Raw genomic sequence first — 10,539 nt, 5'->3', positions numbered from 1 at the left:
TACTTGTGTCCTGTTTGGACTATATCTTTGAAAGTGTTAATGTTATTTTGCCTTTTTGATATCTGCCCTTTATCAAGTAGATTTTTACCTGGCACATTTTGTCAACCCCCATATCTCATTCCCTCCCTCTAATATAACAAAATAAAATAAAACATTGAAGGCTGGTACAATAAGGGGCCTCAAACAGCCATTCATAGATCCATAAGGCACTTATCAATGAACAACAGTGTCACCAGCATACTAATGTAAAAGCTGCATCTCCTGCCCAATAAACACTAAGAGCACACAGCATTCTTCCACTATCTCCCTCCGTCCCTTGCACTTCTCTTTCACACACATCATAAACAAACACCGTCTTGCTCTGTGTTGCCCCATATTTCTTTTTCCTCACACTAATCTTGAAAAAACTCCACCTTTTTTCACTTGGTCTCTGTCTCACACCCATACAGTAAATAAAACCTTACACCCAACACAAACATAGGCACATACACACAAACTCTGGCATCTGTCCTGCCCATAAATTCTCACTTAGCTGTCCACTACCTCTCTTTCTTGCACTCACAAGTATGGGTTAAGTAAACAAGTAGAGGAGTCTCAAGAAAGCAAAAACAAAAAACACGTGTGCGAGGTTAGATGGTACATGGTCTGCTAGCACTCTTTAGGCACTTGCACACTTTCTGCAACTGTGATAGAATACATTAATGTCACTGTTCCATTAAAGGGATCAGACACAAAAATGTCTTCTGTGATTGCTAAACATGTAATCTTGAAAAAAAAAAAAAGAGCTAAGCAGACCACTACAAGAGCCTTAACTTTTTGTAAACTGGTTTTCAAAAAAGACCACATTAATAAAGTTGGCTTACAGTTTTTAAATTCACCCCAAAGATGCTGGATGTTTTCCAATTTTTTATGAACCTGACTTCAGGCAAGGGGGGATTTCTCATGTTGACACAAGAAACAGCCTGTTTAAAGTTAGAAGCTCCCTGGTGCTTAAAATTCGATTTTATGCTGCAGATTACTTTTTATTGGGAAAGATAAAACCATGAGGTCACACACATACAACTGACCATCCTGTTATGCACACACACCAGCATACGTACACGCACACACACACACACACACACACACACACACACACACACAATATAATGGTATGTAACACTGAATTTTAATCCAAGTCAAATATGTGTCTTATTTAAAATAATACGCTAACAATATTAGCGTGTGTGTGTGTGTGTGTCTGTAAACACAAAAATGCCCAGAAAAGGGATGCAGAACATCTTTCTCTCTCTCTCTCATTCCACTGTCAGCACCATTCTGTCTCTATGTCACATGCAACATATACTTTCTCATCTGCGCGCATTCACTTCTTAGCTACATCACGCACGTGCACATTCTAGCTGACCAACATCATCACTGTCTGCCTTCTCCTGTGTTCATGCTGCAGGACCAGCACACTGCCTCTATGTGTTTGCGTGTCTGTGGGTCTCTCTCACTCGATTTCCCTCTATCTCTCTCTCACACACACATAAATGCGCACTAACACGCGCCCTGACCTGCCAGCATAAGTAGCCTCGCGCAATGTCTGCTGAAACGGCGGAACAAACCCGTGGTGACACGTGTGCGCACAGCGCGCAGCTCTAGCAGCCCGAGCGTATCCATGCACACACACACGCGCACACACAGTTAGTGAAGCTGCAGGTGCTTCTCAATCAACCCACAAAACGCAAACAACGCAACACACACACACACACACACACACACACACACACACACACACACACACACTTCCAGTGATCCAGAAAAATCAGAGCACATGAAGCAGAAATCATAAAGATTCAAAGTGTCTCCAGAACCCAACTGCTCATATTTCAGCCCCAATTTAAACAGCAGGAAATCGTGCTGCCCGTGCGCAAACACACACACGCCCGCGCACTTGCTAGTGCAAACACACGCACACAGCAATTTGTTTTGTCTTCCTACCTTCCTCGTGCATCCGCTGCAGACAGAAAGTAAGGTTCCGCCGCCAACCCGGCATGGTGATGAGGAAGAGAGGTCTGGATAATGAAGAGGATGATGGTGATAATAATGAAGAGGAATGATGATGGGGGCAGTAGATCCTGTCCGGTGGAGGTGAGGGCAAGCAGTTAAGAGCAGCCACTGGCAATGTAGCGCTTTCCTCTTCCTTCTTGTTCTCTTCCCCCTTTCCTCTTCTTCTCCTACTTTCTCCTCTTATGTTTTCCCTCTTGTCTGACTGCCTGTAAACGGCGAGTAGCTGCAGCTCTCCCCGCCACGACCCCTCTGACAGTCCGTGTGACAGTCGGTCCCGCTGCGGCACCAGTGGTCTTTCTCTCTCTCTCTCTCTCTCTCTCTCTCTCTCTCTCTCATTCACTCTCACTCGGTTAATAGACTCCATTCACTCATCGCTTTAGTTCTTTCCTTATCTACTCCAAATGTGTCCTTGCTGTCTCCCCCTTTCTTTAATTTCACTGCCATCCTCTTTCTTGTTTCTCTCTTACTTGTTACTTTTCATATCAAAGGTTTGTATTTCCCCTCTTTGCTCACAAAGGAAAGAAAAAACATTTCCCCCTAGCAATTTACATAAAAGAAATAAATGAAATAATAAAATAGAAAAGTGGCTTTGATCACCATTTACCAAGTACTTTTTCAGTTTACATATACCAAAGCTGTACACTTTTATCTATATTGAGACTTTATGTATGTAAATACACATCTAAGCTCACACTGACCCTTAAAAGGAGCAGATGCTGATAGTTCAGTCATTAACTCATTCTGTGACTCCAAATTTTAAATGTTAAACCCATGTAAATGAAGCAATTCAGGAATAGGGAACATCATATAAGTGGATATAAAAGGCAGAGTTGAATTTCACACTCTATGCTCACGCAGTAGGTTTAAATTGTTGTAAATAGACTCAGGCTGAAATGGGGTGGAGCTACAGTATGCTGATAATTATGCGGATCTTCTGAGTTATTGTAAGGTTTTTTTGGCAACCATGGAGAGAAGTTGTGCTTCTCCTCTGCATCTGAATTTAAATCCCCTTCTCTACATGAAACAAGTATGTTCCATTTGCAAGACCATATGAATAAAACAAATTAGCAGCATTCTGACTCAGCAACTGCATTAATGTGGAAAAACAATAGCAGAACACAAATGCCTTTTCCGCTGCACTTAATTCTCTTCTCCTTTTAGTGAAAACGTCAAACTGCTGTTTACGGACTCCTGACATTTATGAAGTTCAAAAACATATAAATTGTAGAGAAAAACATTTTTGAAAACAAAATGAATTATGAAAACCATACATAGAAGAACAAATGCCTGATAAAAATCTAATTATCCCTCTCAGGCTCAAATTAAGTTTTTGTTGCTAATGCACAAAAGAATACCTGCAGTGGTACAGTGGGGCAAAAAAGTATTTAGTCAGCCACCGATTGTGCAAGTTCCCCCACTTAAAATGATGACAGAGCTCAGTAATTTGCACCAGAGGTACACTTCAACTGTGAGAGACAGAATGTGAAAAAAAAATCCATGAATTCACATGGTAGGATTTGTAAAGAATTTATTCGTAAATTAGGGTGGAAAATAAGTATTTGGTCACCTCAAACATGGAAAATCTCTGGCTCTCACAGACCTGTAACGTCTTCTGTAAGACGCTTTTCTGTCCCCCACTCGTTACCTGTATGAATGGCACCTGTTTGAACTCATCATCTGTATAAAAGACACCTGTCCACAGCCTCAAACAGTCAGACTCCAAACTCCGCCATGGCCAAGACCAAAGAGCTTTTGAAGGACACCAGGAAAAGTATTGTAGACCTGCACTGGGAAGAGTGAATCTACAATAGGCAAGCAGCTTGGTGTGAAAAAATCAACTGTGGGAGCAATCATCAGAAAATGGAAGACATACAAGACCACTGATAATCTCCCACGATCTGGGGCTCCATGCAAGATCTCATCCCGTGGGGTCAAAATGATCATGAGAACGGTGAGCAAAGATCCCAGGACCACACGGGGGGACCTGGTGAATGACCTGCAGAGAGCTGGGACCAAAGTAACAAAGGTCACCATCAGTAACACACTACAACAGCAGGGAATCAAATCCCGCAGTGCCAGACGTGTTCCGCTGCTGAAGCCAGTGCATGTCCAGGCCCGTCTGAAGTTTGCCAGAGAGCACATGGATGATACAGCAGAGGATTGGGAGAATGTCATGTGGTCAGATGAAACCAAAGTAGAACTTTTTGGTATAAACTCAACTCGTCGTGTTTGGAGGAAGAAGAATACTGAGTTGCATCCTAAGAACACCATACCTACTGTGAAGCATGGGGGTGGAAACATCATGCTATGGGGCTGTTTTTCTGCCAAGGGGACAGGACGACTGATCCGTGTTAAGGACAGAATGAATGGGGCCATGTATCGTGAGATTTTGAGCCAAAACCTGCTTCCATCAGTGAGAACTTTGAAGATGAAACGAGGCTGGGTCTTCCAACATGATAATGATCCAAAACACACCGCCCGGGCAACAAAGGAGTGGCTCCGTAAGAAGCATTTGAAAGTCCTGGAGTGGCCTAGCCAGTCTCCAGACCTCAACCCCATAGAAAATCTGTGGCGGGAGTTGAAAGTCTGTTGCTCGGCGACAGCCCCAAAACATCACTGCTCTCGAGAAGATCTGCATGGAGGAATGGGCCAAAATACCAGCTACTGTGTGTGCAAACCTGGTAAAGACCTATAGTAAACGTTTGACCTCTGTTATTGCCAACAAAGGTTATGTTACAAAGTATTGAGTTGTATTTTTGTTATTGACCAAATACTTATTTTCCACCCTGATTTACGAATAAATTCTTTACAAATCCTACCATGTGGATTGATGGATTTTTTTTTTCACATTCTGTCTCTCACAGTTGAAGTGTACCTCTGGTGCAAATTACTGACCTCCGTCATCATTTTAGGTGGGGGAACTTGCACAATCGGTGGCTGACTAAATACTTTTTTGCCCCACTGTACTTCTGAGTAAAAAAAACTTTTACTTGTTGCAAATCTGCAACGCCTGCCTTGAGAGGGTTAAGACCAAACTGTATAAGTTAAAAATTAGAATGACATTAATTCCAACATAACACATAACTACAGCTGACATTGTCTGCAAGTCATTGTGTAAAAGTGCCATCATGAGAAATAGCCAGGACAGTGGGTTATTATGTTCTTAAATGAACTCTGGGGTGTGGATTACATAAAGGGAACACTAAGTAAAGAAAAAACTGTCATCTGCATTAAATTGGTTCATTTTAAATGGGTTGTACTGGTCATTCCCAAATGAGCTCAACAGCAAATGTTTGCCAATACTGTTTCAAAAGTTTTTCATGCAGTTATAATGCATTAGCTTAATAACCCAAGTTTACACCACCACGTTGGTAGGCAAGATAGTAGAATTTCTAAAACCAGGAAACCATCAGTTTTGTTTTTCTAATAAAACAAATTAGGACTAATTAGAACTTTAGTGGACTAAGTCATGTTTTATAATCTTGCTTTTGCTTTTTTCGGTTTTCATGTTTTCTTCCTTTTGTTTTTTGTAATGTCGATGTGTTTATCACATATTCTACTTTAAGAGATGCTGGTAGCCTTTGAGCAATGTAGCACAGCTTCTAAAACTTCCACAAAATCCCAATTCAAAAGCACAAGAGTTGTACTTCAGAATTTTATGGAATCTACAAACTGGCAAGCATCACTACGCAGCTACATCCCATTGTGACTGACCAGGCATGATGAGGTCAAAAAGTAAGCTCCATTTGATCTTCTTACTCAAGCTCTGTCACGCGTCTCTGTCTGTCAACTTTCACGTATACAAGCTAATGTGAATGCCTTTGATAGCTGTCCGACTCTGAGCGATTTTATTCTTTTTTGAATGATTTTTGTGTCTGGCTCTATGTCCAACAGTCGAAGTTTAACAGAGTAGTTTAGGAACATATACAGTGTTCATCAGAGGAGAATTCTTCTACTTTTTTGGTGAGTGCTGTAACTAGTTGTTTTGTTGAGATTATACATCTGGTAATTTTGGGTAAATAAATTCCATAGTTAGCTGCTAATTTTGTAACATGTTTTCTCACTTTTCTGAATTGTACTCTATTGGGAATTCACGTATTTTGCATTTTATACTAAGTGATTCTGAGAGACAAAGATATTTGGTCACAAATTCAGGCTGACTCTACAAAAGTGCACACCACGTTTTTAGAGCAGCATTTGAAGGAGCATTTAGCATCAGCTGTTTGTTAATTATCTTGAGATATTACCACTTGGTGGCACTGTAAACACACAACAAGCCAACAAATACAGAAATCGATATAAGTAACACAACAAAGCAACATCTGGTGATAAACATCAGGGAACACTAAACTCCATGCAAGCAGACATTCCTTTGGGGTTTCTATTTAACATGCTGCAAAGTCAGTGTCTTGGTATTTACAGTATTTTGCTAAATTATGATGTTAGAACTTTCATTTTCTATAACTCTACTGTCACTGTTTACTAAAGCAGTCCCAGTGGCACTTCAGTGTACATCAGTCTGACCATACACAAAAGGGTAGAACATTCGTTTCTCACTTTTTTGATGAAGATGTTCACCATTACAAACTGAACAACGAGCAAAACTGAATATGTGCTTTCAGTAGTTAAAATTGTGGTTTTATGAAATTTATTCTAAAATGTTAAATGACACAAACTGTCAAGCACAATATCAACCCCATATTGCATTTGTCCTTGAATGTATCACAGTGTCTCAAAGAAAAAGACATCACAACTCACTTCTGATATGACATCATGTACTTAATAGTTACAAAGAGCTGCAAGGTTGAGCTGGCAGTTTTGTTCCTGACTTTTTTTTTTTAAATTTTATAACAATAACATATACTTGCAAGAAGGACTTAGATATGCAAACAGAATAACTTACCTTTCACCCTATGACACCTGGGATAGGCTCCATTGAAAATGATGTTACTTCTCTGCTTCTGTAAGGCAAGGATGAACAGGATTATCAATCCACAAAATCTGGCAGATGAAGGATAAACAGATCAAACTCAAATTGGCAAGAATTTACAAACCATGAAAGCTTTACATTGGTTACAACATTTGACTACAGACAGGCTAACAATCACCAGTCTATTATGGGTCAAAAGTCAATTAATAGAGTTTTATTCACAAGTTCATGTAAGTAAGTAAGTAAGTAAGAAAGACTGACCATATAGATGCAGTCTCAGAACTTTGGTTTGGTTTTCCTATGGATCACTTACATGTAGGCCTGTGTATTAAACTAGTTTTAAATTACCACTCTAGCAGAAGTTATGTTAAACAAATGTCATATTTTGACCCGTCACTCTTGCTAAACCTTCGTTATCTCTTTCTTCATCTTTTTTCACCTATTCTGACAGCAAGGCTTGCTTTCTTTCAGCAAGGAGAGTTTCCACAGTTTCACAGTCCAGCAGCGTGTAGCTCAGACTACACTTGTTACGGCCTGAAAAGGCCACTACTTACTGACTGGGATAAATTCTTGTACAATCAATGTGTCTGAAGAATGAGGTGATTTTTGAGTGTGCCTGAAACACAACGCTCAAAGTGAAAAGGACACTGTGGATTAAGCTGAGGGTTGTTTGGTGGAAGAGTGCGGCCTCTTGTGGTTAGTCAGTAGTGATGCAGTGCAATTTGTCCATCTGCAATACTGTGTAATGTAAGTGAAGTCACTGATCCATGTATTACCTGCTACACAAAGTGCTGACTTAATCAAATTAACAGAATGCACATGCGCACTCTCTAAAACAACTTCTCCTTGCCGCAGTGTTGACTCTCAACACATTTCCTACACATTCTCACCTACAGCTCAATCTCTCTCTGTTTCTCTAACTCTTAGATAACAATAGCCCAGCAGAGGATATGCCTTCACTTCCCTAATGACAGACTTTACAGAAAGGGCAGTTTTAAAGTGGCCACCTTTGCTGAGCAGTGCTTAAATGCCAACACACTCCCTGCTTTCTCTAACATACATAGATGATGTTATCTATGTTTAAAAGGAAAATTGAATAGGTTGGAATGTAAAACCAATAAGAACAGCAATTGGTCTAATAAGCCAATGTGTACAATGAAATAACCTGCTGCCATAATACAGAAAATAAGGCATATAACAACAGTGAAGTTGATAATGTGCAGGTCAGCAGAACTTTTGACATTAACACAACTACAGCAGAGATGCAGTGTGGGCAAAATGTACAAAGCAGGATTAGGCTGGTTTGTGTAAATCACAGCTGCCATACTGTGATAAGGTGGAATAGTCCCGAAACGAAAAGAATAAAAATATTCTTTATTTTGGCAAGGCCTATCTACATGGATTGCAGGTTCTGAAGGTACTTTAAATCAGAAAGTCTATCATCTCTCATTATGGAAATCTGAAATCAATTGATTTACACCTAAGCAGGTTTTCTTTCCAGGGTTTTAATTTGCCTTTGCAAAGGGATCAAACAACAATTTAGAGCGCAGCAGCAGTCTGCGTGGGTTTAGACAAAGAATAATAACATGCACAGAATAATTTATTGACACAAGTTATCTACTTGGCGTGGTCACAGAGCAGAGTCAGAACATTCTGTGCAAAAGATAACTTGTACAGTTGAGCATATCTTGTATTAAAAGATCATATGGAGACAAAACATGATACTATGGAAGTTTCTTTTCAGTTAGGTCACCTTGGCACTGAGAAGAGCATAATCTTATCATTTTCCATTACTCTCCTCCTTTTTTGATCATTCATTGATCACACAAGTGCATTTACACATATGGCACAAACAACAGACGTAAAAATCTAGACAGGTTTATTCTAGGTCATTGCTGTGTGTCATACAGAAAGCATGTTGCTGTTTTTACGTGGAATAGGCATCGTAAGAATGTAACAATGGTTATGAGAAACAAAGTAGAGACAAAACATCAATAAATAGTATTGGAGTACTCTACTCCTGACTGGATTATAAGTAGGGACCCAGTCAGGAGTAGAGTACAATTCAGGCTATCACTCAGAATCAGGTGTGACTCACTGGAACCAACCGAGCTAACCGTCAATCAAGCTCAGATGAGATCCTCATTTTGCATCTTGTCTTTCATACATAGTGGTGTCTGCTTTTTTGCCAGACTTAGGTATGCATATATAAGACATATCAGGACATTAATCACTTAGTTCATCCATGACGCACACAGGTAAATCATTCTATCACACCTTGCTGCTCTGTCGCAATAAAGTCGTACCTAAACACACGTCATTCCTCACACACAACGACCAGATTTTGATACATCAAAAATGTTCAAGTGTGTGTGTGTGTGTTAGCTGCACATTTATGTTCTCACTCAAACAAACTTGTTATAGTAAAGCAAAGAGTTTGTAGTACTGTTTCTCAAAGTCCCCATCTTCTCCCATAGAGGTATAAAGAATAAGGGTACAATTGCTCTCAATGGGTGTGTGTGCATTTTGTAATTAGTTTGTCTAGCTATTTCTGTTTTAACTTTGCTGTTTTCAGTTAGTCTGTAAATGCTTTGTTTTTGTGTTTTTTTTAACGATTATGCTATGGAGGGCACACACAGGCAAAATTTAAAGAAACTCAGTATAGGTATTACAATTAAAATACTGAACCTTTGGCTGTCTCATAGTCTTGTAGACGTCTAAACTCTCAGTAAACATGTGCATCAAACCCTCATCATGTAAGTTGTATTTTTTTTTTACCAAACTAACATATATTAAAACTATGAATATATCCTTTATGAATTATTTAGTTTAGTTTTAGTGAAATCTAACTACCATAGAGTGTGTGATGGATCTTTTTTTTGGCCTCCTAAATAGGTCACTTATCTTACCAGCTGTGAGTCTACATTGGTAAGACAATAATAGTTGACTGGGGACAAAAATGTGTGTGTGTGTCTGTGTGTGTGTGTGTGTGTGTGTGTGTGTGTGTGTGTGTGTGTGTGTGTGTGTGTGAGAGAGAGAGAGAGAGAGAGAGAGAGGGAGAGAGAGAGGCTCAAACCCTCCAGGTTTAACTACATTGAGGTCCTCAGAGGTCAAAATAATCTGATACCCCAGCACAATAAATCATAGCTTATTAAAAATATCTGACAGCAGGCAAAAGGCGAAATGCATATTTAAATTTAGATTTCCTCTAATTCATTATTACATGCAAGTGATAAAGTAAAACTTTCTCATACTGTGTGTCCTGACGGCTGGACAGAGTGAAAACGGAGCTGTGGAGGAGTTAGAGAGACCGAATTTGTCTTTAAGGTAGGGAATAGCTTATAAGTGTGAACATAGGCTATATGCTATCATCTGTGTGTGCTGTGGGTGTGGTGCTATCAACTTAAGGAGTCACCTGAGGCAGAGTAGGTTCGAGTTTGTCCTGTGCCTCCCCCCAGTTTTGCCATCCTTGTAATCAACAGTGTTGTCTGTGTTGGAGCAGTCCTTAGCTCAGATGTTTGGGTCAAATCATTCTGTTTTCTTCTCCAGCCAGGAGC

Source organism: Aulonocara stuartgranti (assembly GCF_965226115.1).
Source record: "Aulonocara stuartgranti genome assembly, chromosome: 5".
In the NCBI taxonomy this organism is placed as follows: Eukaryota; Metazoa; Chordata; class Actinopteri; order Cichliformes; family Cichlidae; genus Aulonocara; species Aulonocara stuartgranti.
The sequence above is the reverse complement of the archived record's forward strand: the minus strand, read 5'-3'. Positions refer to the sequence as shown.